The 20,965-nt window shown below is 37.9% G+C and overlaps 1 protein-coding gene across 2 annotated transcripts in view; it reads left to right on the top strand.

The window, feature by feature from the left end:
- Positions 1–20,965, top strand: part of MDGA2 (MAM domain containing glycosylphosphatidylinositol anchor 2) — an 834,858-nt gene that overhangs the window by 36,772 nt on the left and 777,121 nt on the right. Inside the window, exon 1 of one of the 2 annotated variants that reach the window (XM_055362264.2) lies at positions 5,000–12,842. The exons of the other annotated variant lie outside the window; for it this stretch is intronic. The gene's annotated coding sequence lies outside the window, so the exon portion shown is untranslated. Of the gene's footprint in view, positions 1–4,999; positions 12,843–20,965 lie in introns of those variants that run through there. 2 annotated transcript variants of the gene reach the window in all.

Raw genomic sequence — 20,965 nt, 5'->3', positions numbered from 1 at the left:
GTAGTGAATATGTTTGTTCATCAAAGTTTTAATCAAATGACATTTTCGAAAGATATAAATCGCTGTTCACATGGAGCTTACATTCTAAGAGGGTAAAATAGACAACAAATTTATATATATATCTATACACACACCTTTATACTCAAACATATCAGGTGGTGATAAGTGCTATAAAGAAATATAAAATAAGATGAGAAGATAAAGAAAAATGGCAGGAGGTTCCTAATTCAAGTAAAGTAGCCAGGGAAGACTTTCTGTCGTGACATTTCATCAAAGACCTAAATTATGTGATGAAGTTAGGGTAGAGTATTGCAGGGTGAGGAAATGCTGACTGCCAAGACCCTAATGTATGTGAATGTCTGGTATCTTCAAGGAATGCCAAGAAATTACACAGAACTAGAGAAAGTAATAGAAGGTGAGACCAGAGAGGTAACCAGGGCCCAGTTGTGTGAGGCTTGACCATTTTAATAATGAATTGTAGGGTCTGAATGGTGATGTGAAATAATCTGTCACAGGTTTTAAAGGGATCGCTTTGGTGCATGGGTAAAGACTTGACTATAAAGGGTTAAACCTGTATGAGAGAGGCCTGTTAGAAGGCACTTGCCATAGTTAAGGGGAAGGATGATGTGGTTTGGACTAGGGTAGGAGATGATGCAAAGATTCATGATGCATTTTGAAAGTAGAGGCTTAACAGTTTTGAGTACTGGGTGAGGGGTATGGGAGAAAAAGAGGCGACCAGAACTACTCAGGAATTTTAGTCAGAGTAACGGTGCAGGATTAGGCTGAATAAATATGAAGGTGAAATTGTTTGGGAGATCTGTAATTCCTACTTCTTACCTAACACTGGCAATTGCATGTTCCGAAGAGCCTGCACATGGTATACATTTAATGAATGTTGGCATTAATTCCATCCAAAAGTAAGGATGGCGAGGCAGTTTTTGTTTGAGGTACACAAATTACTCTAGGTACTGTTGTTGCTAAGTTTTCTCATAGCAAAACTGGGTTTCTAATTTATTATCTTCCCATGAATTCTCTCTGCCTGTTACTCCTCCTGCTCAAATTAAATTTATTTTGATTGATTTCAACTGCAAAATGGGTTTTATATTTATGTCTAAACATTCGTATGTCTGCACACACACCCATAATGCACACGTGTATTCTGTGGACACATACAGACTTAGCATGGACCCCTTTTCTACTGAGTATTTCTGACTGTGGATGTCAGGGGCCTCATCTAAATTATTTGCTTTAGGCATCATTAAACCAGCTTCTGTGATTCTGTTGTAGCTTTGAAGACTATAATCACATGTTCAAAGCCTGGCAGGATTTGATTGAGAATGATGGTGACAAAGGAGACCGTAAGCAAATGAATCAGAGTTGTGTCATATCATCTCTTTGGGTAACAGCATAGACATTTAATCTTAGTGTGTTTTAGTTTGCCTCACCAAAGCCAGTGTAGGAACAGAGCTGTGCAATTAGCATGAAAGTTCATCCAAGAAGAACAATGAAATGAGACCAGCTAAAGTTTAGTATTACGTATAACATATCTGAAATCTGACACTTGACACTATCTAAAAACTAACTTGCACTTACAATTTGGATAACATTTTCTATGGTGAATTCACATGAGTTTTTATTTCTTGTAATATGTTACATGAGGGCATTTTAATGCAGAGCTACATGTATTTCCAATATGCAGAATTTAGATTTTTAAAAGGTAGGAGTGGTACAAACTTTTGGGGAGATATTTAAACCTCCAAAAATTATTTCCTTGAAGTTTCACCAGGATATTATTATTGGAAAATTGTTTAAAACTAAATTTTTGTACTGATTATTTTAAGTGACAATTTGGCTGTATTATCTCAGGAGGAACTTAGCCATTAGGAGAGTGGTTTTCCTCTCAAATTCATTTTCTTATATTTATGCAGAATTTAGTTATTTTAAATAATTTTGCTGCCAAAGTTAAATAGTTTATTCATAAAATTAAATAACTGTGGGTATCTTAACAACCAACAAAACCAGCATCTCATAATGGTTAGAGTTAGAAGCGCTTGAGTTATTCTACTTGGATTTGTATCCTGTTTGTACCCCTAGCCAACTGGGTGATCTTGGTCAACTCATTCCACTTCATATACATACCCATATCCATAAGTATGTTTTATGAGACTTGTGTCCTTATTTATAAAATGCAGATAAAATAGCGGGTCTCATAAAGTTGTTTTATATGTTGAAATGTGAAAAGGGGTGTACATATTTATTATGATGTTTAAAACATTGTAAATACTTATGCACTTTTTAAACTGCTTCAAGTATATGCATACATTTATTCATTTTTTTTATTTTTTTTTTTTGAGACAGAGTCTCGCTCTTGTCACCCAGGCTGGAGTGCAGTGGCATGATCTCAGCTCACTGTAACCTTCATTTCCCGGATTCAAGTGATTCTCCTGCCTCAGCCTCCCGAGTAGCTGGGATTACAGGCACGCTCCACCATGCCCAGCTAATTTTTGTATTTTTTTTTTTTTTTTTTTGAGACGGAGTCTCGCTCTGTCGCCCAGGCTGGAGTGCAGTGGCACGATCTCGGCTCACTGCAACCTTCGCCTCCCGGGTTCACGCCATTCTCCTGCCTCAGCCTCCTGAGTAGCTGGGACTACAGGCGCCTGCCACTACGCCCGGCTAATTTTTTGTAATTTTAGTAGAGATGGGGTTTCACCATGTTGGCCAGGCTGGTCTCAAACTCCTGACCTCAGGTGATCTGCCCACCTTGGCCTTCCAAAGTGCTGGGATTACAAGCGTGAGCTACTGCACCCGGCCCACTCATGCATTTATTAATGCTGGCTTCTGGATGCTAGATATCTTCAGTTGATGTAGCTTTCTGTAGCTACGACAATTTTAGTGGATTTTGCTCTGATGATTAATTCAAACCTGGAAACCAACAAAAACTGCCTTCTTCATTTGCATGAATGAAGGCACAATTAGACAGCTTTGAGGTTTCACACAGTTTATTTCCAGTTATACTGAGAAGTTGTTGCTTTTAGTAGTAAAATTAATATTCTTTTACCTTTTTTGCTTAAATTCAAGTTATACCTTATGAAGATATATGTGTTTTAGGAGTTTTTGAGTCTGGGGGGATCAAAGTGTTTGAAAGTATTATATAACCATAAAAAGATCAGATGTAGTGATATGATATCCATGTTGTAAGAAATTATTTGTCCTTTACTGGCAAGCCTTATTCCCTAAGTAGCTTTTTGAAAAAAATTTGCGATTTATCCTGCTGCTTCTTAGTTGCTCGAGCATTTTAAAATAGACAACTTTTTGAATGAAGATTTGCAAATGGCCTGTGTTTTTTGTCAATAAGTTTATTGTCTGACCATCGTTCTCTCAGATTATGTCTTAAATAAGGTGTGTCTATTTTTATGTTTTCTAATTTAATACTTTTCCACCTTATTCTTCGATATTCACACACTGCTTGTATTAAACCTACACTCACTGGAAGATAACAAGGCATGAATAATTTTCCTGACAGCAAATCAGCATTATTGTTCCTGAAAGTTTGAGTTGCAAGATTATAAAACATTAACACTTCTGATTTTAAGGACCATTGAATTTGGGGGGTTAATTGTTTTCTCTGAAGACAGATTTAAATCAGATAATGGCCACAGTCCTTTGTACCCAGAAATTGATATTTTTCTAGCCTTGTAGAAAGGTATTAGCACTTTGGCGTCAAAGTACATTTAATATGTAAGGGATGATGACAACTCATGGCATTCAGCCTGTTGAAGTTAGTTTTGATAAATTAAATTCATGTCTACTGGAGCAACTTTTTTTCGCACAATTATCCCTACTTTTAAAAAGTATTATTATTTGTAAACCATCTGCTCTGTGTTAGATACTACGTCAGGTCATATAAAAATTAGGAGAGAATAAAGTGATGATATCGTATTCAATTCTGTTGTATGTCTCATTTAATCATGTCTAAATCATAATGTAGGCATTTATCTGATTTTATTAGTGATGAACCTGATACTCAGATAAATAAGTGACGTGCTTAAGGTCAAAACTTTGAGATACAGAATCCTTGGACTGTCTCTTAGAAAAACAACATAAAATTTATTTCTTGCCGTGCTTTGTAGAGTACTTTAATATAAAACCTAGCTGTGATTAAAAATGAGTGATGATGATACAACTAATAAATATTTTTTACCACCTGCCATTTACTGATCTAAATGTTTTCTGTCTATAAAAACATTTAATGTTCAGCACAACTCTATTGGGTAGGTATTATTATTATTACCCATGATAATAATCAGATGAACAATTTGAAGCACAGAGATGTTAAGTCACTTGCCTGAGGTCACACAGTTTATTAAAGAAGTGTTAAACTATGATTTTTTAGCCTGCCATTGAAATAGTTTTATTTCATACTAATGTGCTCTTTTGAAAGTGATTCAGTTAATGAACCTGAACATGGTAATGACTGAGATGGAAGACTCTAAGAGCAATAAGCCTTTTGCCTAGCATCCTATAGATTTTTCATTTGTCACAAAGTAAATAAAACAAAAGTATTCTTTGTCCTATATGAACTGGGGCTCAAGAACTCATGAAGTCAGATTAACTGTTACTAAGATCAATCAGTCTAACTAAAGTTTACGGTTTAGGCATATGAAATACAAAGTTGATCATTTTATTTAAAAAAATGTAGCACAAAATATAGCTTAGAAAAGCTAAAAAAGAAAAAACAGTTTTGTTTACTGGAGGCCAGATTTACAAGCGATTTTTCTTTTAGAACAGACAACATTAATAAAATTCTAAGACTGTGTTTTTACATTTGGGGAATTTTTTTAAACGGACACATATAAAAATATGCATATTACACAGAATGTATTAAGTGAGCTTACACAGTTATACAACTAATAAATTATTATTTGTTTTCTTGTCTACTTCTTGATATGATTATATAATTTTTACATAATTGAAATCAGTTTATATCAAATATTTTATATGATATTTTATGATAACATGAAAAGTGCTTATAACTAATTTTAAGGGCTGCATTTGATGTGTCATAATATACAAAATTCATTTTGAATCTAGATAGATTTTAGTTTTTCCCCTCTATTTTGAGAAATACCACACTAAGCAAAAAATTACAACAAATGGTGCATTTGGCTTTTTTCTTTTTATATTTAAGGTGAATTCCTTGAGAGAGGATTACTGGGTCAAACTATACAAACATTTTTCCAAATTACCTCCCAAAAGATATGTACTTTATTTTCTTTCTTAAAGGATCCATTTACTGGGTAGATACACTTTGGTCTGTACTTCATCCTAGGAAAGGACAGCCTATTTTTCAAACCTTTCACCTTTATAGTATTTTAATGTAGGGAGTTTGTCATCTAAACATTTCGGACCCAGTTAATAGAGTTTGCACCAATCCTTATGTTACAAAACTCAGGATCCTTTAGCTAACCTACAGGAAGTATTTTTGAAGGTGCTTAGACCCAGGGAAGAATTAGACCCAGGGAAAATGGTCTATCATATATTTAAAGTGGACTGCAAACTAAAATTTGTGTTGTCTTTATAGCAGCATCAGTAGAATTCTGCAACTTTCGCACAGCATTTGTAAAATAAGCAAAATGTGCAGTGTAGTTCACTGGAAATTACTGATGTGATACCAGTATTTTGGGATGTATCGGAATTCTTCAAACTGAAATTTGGTGTTTTTTCTTATATGCCCACTTAGTTTTGTCATGTTTACCTATGAATTCATTTATACTACATGTTTACTAAAGTGTTTACAACATAAACTAACATCTCACATTTTAAAAAAGTAAACAGTGTTAGAGATTATCCCTGAATGGTTCAATTTACACACTTACACATGCACAAACACTATGATTATTCCTTCCAGGAGCAGCTTTTAAAAGTGCACAGCCTGTGCAGTTGGAGAGTTCTTTGGAATTCCAAAGCCCCCTGCTCTTTATTGAACTAAGGTTTAACTGGTGTTGTTATGGGCTCATCTCTGTGTCAGGTGTCCAGAATTCAGCAGCAAATAAAATGGGCATAGTCCTGACCCTTAAGAGCTTCAATATAGTGGAAGATTTGGAACAATAAAAAAAGACATCGTCTTTCCATGTAATGGGAACAATGACAGGAGCAGTAGGGGGCATGGTGAGAGCAGTTAGGATACTGACCAAAAACATTTCTAGGGTCAATGAAAGTATCCCAGGTGCATGAAAATAATAACATTTATTGACAACATTTGCCAGGCAGCATGCCAACCACTTTACAAGTATTATCTCATTTAACATTTATATGGTTATATGAGATAACATATTTCCATTATCCTCATTTTAAAGAGGAGGTGGTTGCAAATTAGAGAAGTTAAACAACTCCTTCAGGTTCACACTGTAAGAAATGATAGAGTCCCAGTTCAAACACAGGCAGAGTTAAAAGTATGAGCATTTATTGTTGAACAAAAACTTGAAAGATAAGTGAAGTGTTAATCAGAAGGAGAGAGAGGTTGGGGAAGGACGGAAAGGAAGAGCCCCCCCCCCCCAAAAAAAAAGAAAGAAAAGAAACTATGCCAAGTCTTAGAAGCCAGAAAGAGCATGACAAACTCAAAGAAATTTAAGAAGGTCATTATTTATGTTTCTTTTAATGTGAAAGACAAAATCACATGCTATAAGACCATAAAGGAAAATAATGATCAGTTCATGAAGGATCTTTTAAGATAACAAGTTTGAACTTTATTCTGAGGGAACTGTAGGACCACTGAAGTTTTATTAAGAAACACGACCTTTTACAGTTTGCTTTTTACAATGTTTCTCATGACTACCATTTGTGTATTGGAGTAGAGGGAATGAACAAAACTGGGAACAGTTAAGAATAGTAATTTAGGTACTAGATAATAGCAGCCAGGCTGTGAAAGTAAGGATGATATCAAGAAGACATATTTAAGGATTAAAAAGACTTAATGATTGGTTTGGACTCAATGATTGGATGTTTGTGTAGGAAGAGAGAGGTTTCAGGAATGCAGGTATGTTTCTGGGATGGGAGTGAATTCATGGCACCATTCATTTCTATAGGGAAAATGGATGATAAAATTTTGTGCGGGAGGATGATGAGTTTGCCCTTGGACATATTAAGTGACTGCAGACATGTCTAATTTATAGTCGGACATATGAATGCACAGTTCAAGAAAGATTAAACAGGGCATCAGGATTTGTGATTTACATCCCATAACAGTATTCATATGGTTTCATGTCCATGCATAGGTGTCCAATCTTTTGGCACCCCTGGGACACATTGGAAGAAGAACCTTCATCTTGGGTCATACATAAAATACACGAACACTAACAATAACGGATGAGCTAAAAAAAAAAAAAACTTAAAAAAATCTCGTAATGTTTTAAGGAAGTTTACAAATTTGTGATGGGCAGCATTCAAAGCTGTCCTGGGCCACGTGCGGCATGCAGGGTGTGGGTTGGACAAGCTTGCATTAGATATTATGAGAAACCCTTGTCTCGCATCAATGTATGCAAGACAAGAAGCTTGCAAAGTGACTAAGAAGGACCTTACAAATCATAGGAGAAAAAGCCTGGAAAGTGCAGTGTTGCAGCAATGAAAATAAACAATTGGGAAAGGAAAATATTAAGAGTCAACTACCGATAGGAGAGATATTGGGTGAAAAGTAATTTTGGTGTGAATAGATTATATTGAGAGTTGAGGTAGAAACCAGGCTAACAGGGTAATGTATGAGTGGCAGGAAATATTGTCATCCGTTATGGATAATTTGGGGAAGAAATTTGGCTTTGTTGGGATAGGATAGGCTGAAAGGTTATGTGATGACAAAGAGGGCTTTTCGTTTTTGTTTTAAAAAATAAGAGAAATTTAATCATTTTAAAATAGCAATGGAAATGTATTCAGGGAGGTTCCTGGAAAGGAGTTTGGGCTGGGGGAAGAGAAGATTCAAAAATTACTCTCCAGTGTAGACCAGAGGAAGGGGATGTGGATAGAAAGTGTCCATTACATAGCATCTACTGTCCTTGAGAAATGAGAAATGAGGTCATCATCTGGTTACACTGATGGGAGTAGAAGAGAACAAGATTATTTAAATGCTCCAGAATAGTGGTTTTCAGCTCTGGCTATGAAAACCAAATATCAGACAATTTAAGTTAGAATCTCTAAGAGGTAGCATCTAGGAATTAGTACTGCAAAAGCCTTCCAGGTGATCACATTGTGTATCCATGGTTGAGAACTATTAAGAGGATTTTTTACCTATCTTTTCAGAGGAAAATAGGAGCTGTCTTGCTCTGTGACCAAGGATGGATTTCTTAGCATTTCTGTTTTGCTTGCAAAATGGGGATAATAGGGCTTAACCTCACTAGGTTGCTGTGAGGAATAGCTGAGCAAAGAGATGTAAAGCAACTACCATACTCTCTGGAATATAGGAAGTACACAATGAATATTGACTGTGTTGTTTTTTGTATCCAGATAGAAAAGAATCTTAGAAATGTGTTTCATTTCTAATATCTGGCTGTTCTATGTACTCAGGACATTGGGATAGTTGTATTGACTTCATTGGAATGCAACAGGTAGAGAATAGATACTCTAGATGTCCTTACTTCCTTTTGTACTATTATGATAATTCATTCTCAGAGTTACAGGATGCATAGCTGCATATGGCTTATTTTGATGATCGCCATTGTTTTTAATATTTAGACAACTGAAAGTATAGGATTCTTTCCAGAAAGAAAGTCTCTGTATTGTATGGATAATTCTGTAAGCACAAAAAGTAAGATTTTTACTGAAGAAACAGACATGAAACCAAAGTGTTTGGATCATCAACTTGTGTTATCTGTCACTGAAATGCATTACATAATCTTTGACATACAAAATTTGAATCTGTGTATGATGCAAACACACACACTTATACACATACATAGACACATACTACATACATATATACTCAAATTACAAGCTAAAGATTGTTTCCATAGTATAAAAATAACCTATTGAAACTTTTATTGCTCCATGTAACCGATACTTATAAAAATATATAACTTTTTGAGGTATGTATTGCAGAAGTGATTGCTAACTAGGCTTTTGTCTATGTGTTCATTTTATAAGTACAACAATTAAGTGCCTGTGTGACTTTTTTTAAACTTATGCTGTGTGTGTGTTTGTATTTTTTCATTCACAAAAATGGTATACATCCTTTTTTTTTAGTATCAGAAGTACTGCCTTATATCTAAATCATATTCTGTGAGCCCTCCCCACAAGTTATGTTTTTATACCTTGCTTTTATACCTTGCTATTCAGAGTGTGGTCCATAGACCAGCAGTATCAGTATCACCTGGGTGCTTATTGGACATGCAGAATCTCAGGGCTCACCACAGACCCCCGGAATTAGAATCTGCATTTTAATGAGATCCTTTGGGTGATTTGTGTTCACAGTAATGTTTGAGAAGCCCAAGTGCCTCAAGGGAAGCCTTTCTTCTCTAGTAGACATTTTCTAATGAGCTGCAGAGGAAGGAGAATGTTTATTCCTTTAGGAAGAAAGGATGCACCTAATTTTAATTGCTTAACTATAAAATAGGCATAAATAATGTATAAGGGAGAAAGTAATAAGGGTTACATTTTAGCTAGTCGGCTGCAAAATAATAATTCCTTTATTTTAATAACAAACAGTTGTATCTCCTTTTGTATAAGGCATCTCTTCTTACCCTGAACTAGTTACATCTTCATTCTCCAGTACTTACTGTCTGAACCAATGCCTTTATATGGAAGATCTCCCGTTTTCAGAGAGGTAAACAGAAACCTTTGTGGTATGGCACAAATAGGGCATGCCTGCCCTCCACTATTTCCTTTTTTTGGCATAAAACTATTTTCAATAATGTATTACTTAGCCTGTGTTTATCAGGCAAATGCAGACCATAATAGTTAATAAATTTTTAAAAACCAGAACAATACCAATATATCTGTAAACCTCCACTCAGCTCAAATGAATCAGAATTGCTATTAATATAATGCTGTTGTAAGAATCATATGCTGTCCTTCTAGTAACTTATTTAATAATAGCATGTACATCCCCACAACACAGATATGACACAGATTATTTATAAGCCGTTTTTATTCACATACAACCCTAACGTTTTTTTTCTTGTCACCAATGGGAAGAGATACCCTGGATGTGAGGCAGGCTCTGAGATGGAGGTTAGCATGCAGGATGTTTGTTAGGTGTGGTTATTAGAATCAAGAGAAGTGAAAGAACAGAAAAGCAGGAGTGGGTACAGGGAGGAGTTGAGTGAGGCTACAGTGCCTGTGACAGCCTCTGTGTACTCCATGGAGAGCTCTGGAGGTGGGATGGCTCTTCAGCCTTGTCTCAAGTTGGGATATGGGGCTGACCTTTATATATGTGGAGTATGAGTGTCCCTGCAAGGAGGAAAGTCCTCAAACGCAGCAGTTTCCTTCCTTTGAGACTTTCTAAAGCTACGCTTAAGTGTAGCACAAAGTGAGCTGTAACTCTCACACCAGCTGGGGGGAATAAATCTTCATTCCTGAAGGGGAGTCTGGTTGGTGCATCATAGTATCCGTCATATTTCCCTTTGAGATGTAAGTCTAAAGAAATACAAGGTCCTTCAGTATATCTTGATACTCAAAAAGAGGTTAGTACTGTTCACCATAGTTTTAGTCTTAGGAGTTTTGGTTGGTCTTTGAAAATTGCCCATTTATTAATCTAATACTTAGTGAGAACCCTCTATGGGCAGTTCTGTATTATACAATTTCTTAGTGTTACAAAGTTACATAGAAATCACAATTCGTCAAGAATAATGAAGCTTAGTGAAAGAGACTTTAAATTCATTAAACAAATATTTCTAAGCACCAAATGGTGCCAGTCACTGTGCCAGGCCTTGAGTTTAGGGTGGTGAACAAAACCAACGTGTTCTCAGACCTCATGGAACTTATGGAGGATGTAGAGGCAGATATGAAACAAATAGTCATGCAAATAGGCCCATAATTACACATTTTGATAGGAGCTATGAAAGAAAAGCAAAATATGCCATGCAAGAGCAATTTGCATAAAAATGGATGAGGAGAATTATTGAGAAAGTGTCAGGTAAGATGAGACCTGGAGATAAGTGATGGCAAGAGTGGGGAGAAGATAACTTGAGACAGTGGGAAGAGAATATGCTAAAGCTGGTAAAGAGTTCAGGTTAGCTCCTTTTCTACCCACCTACCCCACCGAAACCCCAAAACTATGGCAGGTGGTACTGTGTCCGGAATTGGTGGGTTGTTGGTCTCACTGACTTCAAGAATGAAGCCGCGGACCCTCACGGTGAGTGTTACAGTTCTTAAAGGTGGCGTGTCTGGAGTTCGTTCCTTCTGATGTTCAGATGTGTGCGGAGTTTCTTCCTTCTGGTGGGTTCGTGGTCTTGCTGGCTCAGGCGTGAAGTTGCAGACCTTCACAGTGAGTGTTACAGCTCATAAAGGCAGTGTGGACCCAAAGAGTGAGCAACAGCAAGATTTATTGCAAAGAACAAAGCTTCCAGGATGTGGAAGGGGACCCCAGCAGGTTGCCACTGCTGGCTGGGGCAGACTGCTTTTATTCTCTTATCCGGCCCCACCCACATCCTGCTGATTGGTCCATTTTACAGAGAGCCGATTGGTCTGTTTTACAGAGAGCTGATTGGTCCGTTTTGACAGGGAGCTGATCGGTGCCTTTGCAATCCCTGAGCTAGGCACAAAAGTTCTCCAGGCCCCCACTAGATTAGCTAGATACAGAGTGTTGACTGGTGTATTTACAAACCCTGAACTAGACACAGAGTGCTGATTGGTGCATTTACAAACCTTGAGCTAGATGCTGAGTGCTGATTGGTGCATTCACAATCCCTTAGCTAGACATAAAGGTTCTCCAAGTCCCCACCAGATTAACTAGACACAGAGTGCCAATTGGTGCATTCACAAACCTTGAGCTAGATGCAGAGTGCCGATTGGTGCATTCACAATCCCTTAGCTAGACATAAAGGTTCTCCAAGTCCCCATCAGATTAACTAGACACAGAGTGCCAATTGGTGCATTCACAAACCCTGAGCTAGGCACGGGGTGCTGATTGGTGTGTTTACAAACCTTGAGCTAGATACAGAGTGCTGATTGGTGTGTTTACAATCCCTTAGCTAGACATAAAGATTCTCCAAGTCCCCACCAAACTCAGGAGCCCAGCTGAATTCACCCAGTGGATTCCGCACCGGGGTGCAGGTGGAGCTGCCTGCCAGTCCAGCGCCGTGCGCCTGAACTCCTCAGCCCTTGGGCGGTTCTGGGCGCTGTGGAGCAGGGGGCGGCGTTCGTGAGGAGGCTCTGGCGGCGCAGGAGCCCACGGAGGGTGGGAGATGCTCAGGCATGGCGTGCTGCAGGTCCCGAGCCCTGCCTCGCTGGGAGGCAGCTAAGGGCTGGGGAGAAATCCAACACAGCAGCTGCTGGCCCAGGTGCTAAGCCCCTCACTGCCCCGGCCGACGGGGCTGGCCGGCCGCTCCCAGTGCGGGGCCCGCCAAGGCCACGCCCACCCGGAACTCGCGCTGGCCCGCAAGCGCCGCGCGCAGCCCGCGGTTCCCGCCTGCGCCTCTTCGTCCGCACCTCCCTGCAAGCTGAGGGAGCCGGCTCCAGCCTTGGCCAGCCCAGAAAGGGGCTCCCACAGTGCAGCGGCGGGCTGAAGGGCTCCTCAAGCGCGGCCAGAGTGAGTGCCAAAGCCGAGGAGGTGCCGAGAGCGAAGGAGGGCTGTGAGGGCTGCCAGCAGGCTGTCACCTCTCAGTGTAGCGGACAGGAAGAAGAATGTTGCCAGGCAGGTAAGGCTGAAGACTTAAACCGGACTATCTCAGGTAGAGCCTAAGGCGGCTGTTGTCCAGAATTCAGGAGACAAGTATTGACTGTTTTTAATGATATGATTAGTTTACCAAAACAAAAAAACAAAAAAACCAAAACAAAAACCTATCTGCCATGTAGAAAATGGATTCAGCCCAGATTGTTGATAGATAGAATGCAAATATTCAGAGGATGCAGTAAGACCACCCAAGAGGGTATCTAATCAAACAGAGGGTCAGTGCCATGCTTGAGCAGAGACTTAAGTATGAGTGAGTCTCACTGTACCATTGATGGGAAGCAAAGGATTCTAGGTCCAGGAAAACAGTAACTTGGAATTATCAGAGACTGGAAACTCTGTCTGGTGTCCTGAGGTTCCACTTAGAATGATTAGCTGTATAAAGATAGCAAAGGAACATGGGGCAAAAGAGAGGGCAAAGGCTAAGTCATTGGGCTCCTGAGATTAAGGTTAAGAATTTTTCCTTTTTTCTGAAAACTAAAGCACTAATGAAGGCTTTAAAGCAGAAAAATGACCATCAGCCTAATGAGCGTATTAGAAAGATAACTTTGTTAGTCCTGAGAAATAAAGTTTGAAGAGTGATTGGTAAGACTTGACGTAGGGAAATGGTTAGACAGACATTTCAGTAATCCAGATAATAAATAAAGAAGGCTTATCTTGAGACATTGAAAATAAAGATTGAGGAACAGAATCTAAAAATGTTTCACGTGAATCTTTAGATGTCTATTTTTATTTGCCAGTTTTATTTGATAATCCAAAGTCATGGGGCAATTTTGATAGTTGGAAACCACAGTTACCCTATTTTAGACTGAAAATACAAATATAAATTTTGTGTAACATTGCTGTTAGGGTGATAATGTGAGCATCAGCATTGGTATGTGAGTAGCAGGTACAATTTAATATAAGTTTTAATAGGAGACTAAGTAAAACATTGTTATATAAATATTTTAGTAAAGAATCTTGTATTCTGAAGTTAAATGACATACTTTTTTTTTGTTTTTGCATAAACATTGTTTAGGATCATCTGTGTCCTTTATCATTTCTCTCACTGATATCTAAGAAGTTTGACCAACTTTTAACAGAGGCCCTTACAGTATGCTAAAGAAAAGCATTCCAAGATAAATAAAAACTTTTCAAAGAAACAACTATACTATAACCTGTTGTGTAAAAGGAACCATAGATTTGTCACGTACTACCTATACAATCTAGGGCAAACTGTTTAATTTTTAGGGCCTGTAAGTTGGTCAGGGCATATATATTGCAGCATTCTACAACATAAAACTTTAAAAATGAGAGTTTCAGTGATTTTTTAAAAATTTAGATGTCAAGTGAATAGTAGAACCAGGTCTAAATGAAGGTTCCATTTAATTATGATACTAATAGAAATATCTATATGGGCAAAGATTAAAATCATATATTCAAAATTCACTCATCCTGCATTTGCAGAGTTTAATGGGGTGCCTGACATACAGTCTCTTTATTTCTATGTACTACAGTTTTTATCTGAGAAGCATTTCTTGTTATGAAGAAGATAAGCAGAAATGTTATGTTTCCCTAGGTTGAGATCAAAGGAACTAAATTGGTTTTGACTTCCACCATTTCAGTGTGACCTCAATTTTAATTTAAAATTAGAAGCACATAGGGAAATTATTTGCCATCTATCTTACAGCCTGGGGCTTAAAAAAAACTGATTAGATATAAGAATATTCATTTATATTCAGGTTCTGGAACCAACCCTTTGGCTCTATTTATATCCTTACAGTTTGATAAAATGTATAGTTGTTTTCTCATGGGTAAATAGAAAAGAGTTATCATTTATTTATTTGTTTGTTTGTTTGTTTACTTATTTGAGATGGAGTCTCGTTCTCTTGCCCAGGCTGGAGTGCGGTGTTGTGATCTCAGCTCGCTGCAACCTCCACCTCCTAGGTTCAAACGATTGTCCTGCCTCAGCCTCCTGAATAGCTGGGATTACAGATGGCCGCCACCATGCCTGGCTAATTTTTGTGTTTTGAGTAGAGACGGGATTTCACTGTGTTGGCCATGCTGGTCTTGAACTCCTGACCTCAGGTGATCCTCCCGCCTTGGCCTTTCAAAGTGCTGGGATTACAGGCATGAGCTACCGCACCCGGCCTAGAAAAAGATTTATCAGACAAAAGGAACGAGGACCTTCAACCTTACTACGTTGTGAGCACATCTTTTACAAATTACAATGATTAAATTAAAACAATACTTATGTGGGTAGACATTAAAGGAAAATCAGTGCCTCAAAAAAGGGGATGGTAAGGCTAACATAGATTAATAACCTCCTGAGCATACAATGTAGCTGAATATTTTTCTCACTGAAATTACCAGAAGAAGTCGGCCATTGTTCTTTGGTTTGGGAATTAAACAAAAGAATTTGTTTGAAGTGATGGATAATTTCAGTATATACTTGGGTTTTGCCATATAGATAACCAGCTAATGCTTCTGACTTTTCTGCATAGATTGTTTAAGTGGCACACATCAAAGGGGTAATAGTTTGGGTTTTAATTATAATCCATTACAAACTCACACTGGGATTTTAGGCAAGTGTTAAAATTTGCTCAAGCCTCAATATTTTTTTTCAGTTATAAAATGAGGATATTAATACTGATTTTCTGTAACTCACACAATTGTAATGACAATTAAATGAGGTGTTTATGATGAATGGGAAAGCATTTGAAATAAAGGGAAGTGCTATGCAAATAAAGTAGTAATACCCCCTTAGATCACTTAAGACATGCCTGCCTCTGCTGGTTCACAGAGAGAAGTATTTAATATATCCTGATGATATAGGCTGACAGTACTGCATTAGATATTGAATGTGACCTAATTTTTTTAAAAAATCTATGCATTAGTTTCATTGAGACCACCAGTCCCTTGAAACTTCAGCTTTTATAGTTTCTTGTCAGTAGAAACATCCTGTCTTAGTTCAGTTTTTGTTGCTGCAATGGAATATCACAGACTGGTTAGTTTATGTAGAAAAGAAATTTATGTCTCACAGTTTTGGAGGATGAGAAGTCCAATATCAAGGTGCTGGCATCTAGTGAGGGCCTTCTTGTTGCATCATCCCATGGTGGAAGGGTGGACGGGCAAAAAAGCATGTGTGAGAGAGAGTGGAAGGGGACTGAACTCATCGTTTTATCAGGAACCCACTCCTTCAATAACAAACCCATGCCTGAGATATTGGCATTAACCCATTCATGAAGGCAGAGCCCTCTTGATCTAATTGCCTCTGAATAGTCCCACTTCTCAACACTATTGCATTGGGGATTTTTTTCCAATACATGAACGTTAGGGACGCATTCAAACCCTACCACACCCTCACCACCATCCTTTAATTTTCCTGACTTAGATAGAATAGTCCACAATGACAGCTACACCCTGGTCAACATCCACAATTCATTTCCTGGTTGGCTTCAGTGCAACCATCTGGCATCAGAAGCTACTCTGGAACAAGCCACCTATCTACTTCCCTATGACTATGACCAATCCTAGTGTTGCCATAGAAAATCACCCAACTCTGAAGATTCATGCCATTCTGATGACATTTTACAACAGGCTAGCAACAACACCTAGATTTCCGCATCCATGGGTCAGTTTCCCTACTTATTTTCTGTAATGGCTGCATCAGACCTCATGCAGCTTCCTAAAGATCAGCTTTCATCCCCCACCACCTTTAATTGACAACAGATGGTGTTATTTGTTTTCACTGGGAAATCATCATCAGCTGTCTGCTCTACCGGAAACATTCTTTCCATATCAACTTTGTCTACTTCATCTACACACCTCCCATTTATTCTTGAGGTTACAACCTGAGGAAAATATCCTTGATCCAAGTCAATGTGTTTTGTCACACTGGAGGACACATATGCTTATAATTGCTGCTTCCTTTTCATGATTTCTCTAACTCAACGAAGGCAGAATTGCCCCCTTCACAGTTGTCTCCTTAATGCCTATCACTGTGTCTGACTCCTAGTTAAGTGTTCAATAAATATTTATTGAGTAAAAAATAGTGATGTCATTCATTCTCCCATCCCCCTCCAAATCTTCTTCTTCTCTCTCTTGTGGCTCTCTTCAGGTTACCTTTTTGTTACCTTTAACTTTGACTTAATGTAATATGTATTTATTAAGTACCTGTCACTGTTCTAGGCATATCAGGAATTTATAAAACACATACTTTTGTTCTTTGAAGGATGTTAGAAAATGAAACAGATATGTGTGGAATATGTTATAATAGCTCATATGAATTTAATACTATGTTACAAGCACAGTGCTTATCACCATGCCCATTATCTCATTTAATCATCACTATGTTTAACCAACATTACATGTTAATTCCTATGTAATAATGTATTAGTTTTCTCTAGATCATGCTCTGGTGACATGATCCCAGAATTTCAGTTGTTTAGAACAATAAAAGCTTATTTTTCGCTTACAACGTATGTTGGCTGTGGTTCAGCTGTGATTCTGCTCTGTGTCTTCTTCACTTTGGGAACTAAACAGAATGAGCAGCCCCTACTCAAGATATGTCTTAGTCCTTCTTAGGAGTTACCAACATTCAGACCACAGTAGGACTTGACATTCTTGTGTCAGAAGGAAAAGAAAGAAGTGGCAGAAACAGTTAACATCATCCCTGCTCACATTTTGCTGGCCAGAGGAAATCACATGGCCACTCCTAATGCCCATGTTTTGATGTGTTATACTTATGAAGAGATGCTGTTTGCTCTGGGGGCATGATCAAGAGAATTACATGAAAAGAGGCAAGAATGTATTATTAAGGAGTGGGAAGCCAATCACAGTGGTGAGCTCCTGTAGTCCTAGCTACTTAGGAGGCTGGCGTGGGAGGATCATTTGAACCCAGGAGCTCCAGTCCAGCCTGGGCAATAGAGCAAGTCCATGTCTCTAAAAAAAAAAATTTTTTTTTAGGAAATAGTAAAAAAAGATGAGGGAGGTTGGGCAGAATCTCCCATGCATGTTTGAGTATTAAGAAAAGTGGCAGGGAAAGAAGAAGGGAGAATAGTAATTCCTAAAGACTAGACCTTAACTGTATTTAATATAGGGTTTAAGAATTTGTGAAGGGACTTGGAATTGTAAATAAAAGGAAAATCAAGTTCTAATATGCAAGAATATGAGTGGTGGGAGTTAATGAGAGTGCTCAGTAATGCCAAATGCATGTATTCAGGCATAAAGATCATTAATTTGGCCAGCGGAAGGAGAGTGACCAAAATTTCAAAGGATTTGCTCTGTTTAAGTGATCTCCAAATATTTGTTATGTTGAAGTATATTACAGGTAAATGGCTGGATCTAATTTTCAGCATTGGAGATGCTCAGTGATTACAGTCGTAATTGGGCTTCAGGTGACAAATAGTGGGCAATTTTGCCAACTCATGCTTTACCTTGTCTTAATTAAAGTGATGTTGTGCCGTTGTGCCTCAGCCAGCCTGACCCAGTCACGGTGAACACAGATACCCAATCATTTACTGCTGGGGAAAGTTCAGGTTTGCTATTCCAAAAGACTGAAAGCCCATTCTTTCAATTTCTCCCTTCTTCCCTCAAAGCTTTATACTGTATTTGAGCCATACAATGGCAACCAGATTCTTAATCTTATTTAAAAATTGTTGATACTCTGAAGGGCAGTGTATAAGCTAATCTTATAATTTGGAAATTGGAATAGACAAAATTTGGGGGCAAAGTTTATGGCCCAATTAGGGAAACAATTAGGTTATCCTGCCCTCTCATCAGTATTTGAGGAAGTATATTTGTAAGCATCTACAATATACATCTATTATTAGATGGAAAGTATTCACGTGTAATCAAATCTTTATGATTTAAAAATTTGGAATTCAAATTGAAGAAAGTTTTAACTTGCATTTGCCAAAGATTTCGTCTAAACAACAATTTTGTTAGAGTATCTTTATATATGTTAACAATATCACAGTGGTGTCCACTATATATCATTTTGTTCCATGTGTCCTGGCACAGGCCACACAGTGTCATGACTGCTAGTTATTGCTGTCATTCAAAAACTCAGTTATTAATGTATTCTTGAATCAGAAACAGTGATTCATAGTTTGATAAAATATTCTGTTGCCATTAGCCGCTTGATGATTCCTTTATTTCTAAAATGTAGCATCAATTCGATGCCTTGGTTTTCATATTACATGCATGGTTAGGTCCTCATATCCATCCTTCAATATTTAACTTCAGATTTAATGTATGCCGGCATTAAGCCAGGGATTATGTGTGCTCCTAGCCAAGAGCTTCCTGTGAACCTTTCATTGGAGCCTCTTTGGTGGCCAAGATGTGAAGGAAGGTTTGAGCCATCGGAATCAAGTGGATGGCTGTGTGCTGGGATGAGGATGACAACAGATCAATCTGTGAGTCAGTCAGGCTCCACTGCCAAGAGTAGAGCAGCCCTGGATATCTAAGTAATAAGTTAAATTTCAATCGCATTTAGAATCAGTGTTAAAAACCTATTCAGATATTGTCTGTGGTGAAAAGTGTCCAACTGGATGACTGAGTTTGTCAAAGGAAACAAAACATAAAATTCACAGCCTTTTAAAACGTCAGTACCAGAATCAAAAAGAGCAATATAGCTCCTTATGCTTGACCTGTGAGTCGGAATTACCTGCTCATCTGTGAGTTGTGCTATGTGCTCCCTTGAAAGCCCTTAAGGCTTGGTCATTCTGAGATTCCATGTGTGCCATCTGAAAGCTGGAGAGATGTGTCACTGTGCCCTTTATCTGCCTCCTCAGATGCTTTCTGACTGAATACACAGTTCTGAGTCATGGCTACTTCCACCCTTCACTTGATGTATGAAGACTTTGACTTACCTGTGAAATTATTAGTATTAGTTTTAATGTACTTAAAGCTGTTTGCTAATTCATTCAAAAAAATAAGCTATCCATTTCTTTGTTAGCAGCCCACCTCATTGTGATGATGATGCAGCTAACCACTATACCATAAAGAGTACAATTTTTATTCGGTTTATATTTGGAATATTATTATTGGGCAGTAAAATTATTAGGTACTATTTATGATTGTCTAGTTAGTAGTATCTAACACAATGCTAGGTGCTGTATAGACATTGTTTCCAATCATATTAGCAGTTTTGTAGATAATGTATCTCTGTGTGTGTGTGTATATATATATAAAAAATTAAACTGAGGCTCAGAGATGCTATTATATCAATGTATCAAAATCATTATAACCTAGAGATTTGTACTTCAGGGCTGTGTATCAAAACCTTGATTCTTCTATCCTTTCAACCTATAACAAAAAAAAAAAGAGGCCTGCGGAAGCTAGAGTCCCTGGATGGGTCACATCTGACCGCCATGAAAGGCTTTTTTATTCCCTCCAGTGTGCCTTGTATGTGTGGCCCTTTTCTGTGATTGCCTTGAAGAGAAAATTTGGAAAACTCTAAAGTCTACTAAGTTGTGGTACTGGAATTTCAGCCCAAGTCTGCATGGATCCAAAGCTGTGTTATTTTGCGTCATCATGGCTTAGTTTTTTTGTTTTTGCTTTTAAACTCAATCTAATTTCGTTCATGTTCCAAGCTTACGGACATTAGTAATTTTGTGGCCAGTTAAAAGTACTAGAATAGCCATTGTAGAAAAGTAAATGCAAAGAAGAAATGCAAGGTAGATAAAATAAAATATTAGATGCGGCATTCAGAAAAATTGCAAAAATGAGTGACATACAGTGCCTTCTTGTAACACATTTAGAGAACTTAACATGTATTGCAGTAAGAAAAATTGAAGTAGAGAGTTTTAGAGAGTCTTGAGAAAGGATGGGTCACATTCAGGGAGTAGGGGATGATTGAAACATCCAGAGAGACATCCACACAGACTTGATGGACAGGTAGGCTTTTGATAATGAGGAGCATGCAGATGGACCCTTGGCAAAAGGAACAGATAAACAGAAATGGAGGTACAATGCCTACCAACTTTCATAGAATTCACTTATCTTTCATTCTGAATTTTGCATCTGCAAAAAGTGCACCAAGATAGGTCCTCACTACTTTATAGGCATCGGAATGATATTTAAGACTGACTGTGATACAATTTATGA

The sequence above is a fragment of the Gorilla gorilla genome, chromosome 15 (assembly GCF_029281585.2).
Source record: "Gorilla gorilla gorilla isolate KB3781 chromosome 15, NHGRI_mGorGor1-v2.1_pri, whole genome shotgun sequence".
Lineage (NCBI taxonomy): Eukaryota > Metazoa > Chordata > Mammalia > Primates > Hominidae > Gorilla > Gorilla gorilla.
Note: the sequence above shows the minus strand (reverse complement) of the source record. Positions and strands in the feature narration are given on the sequence as shown.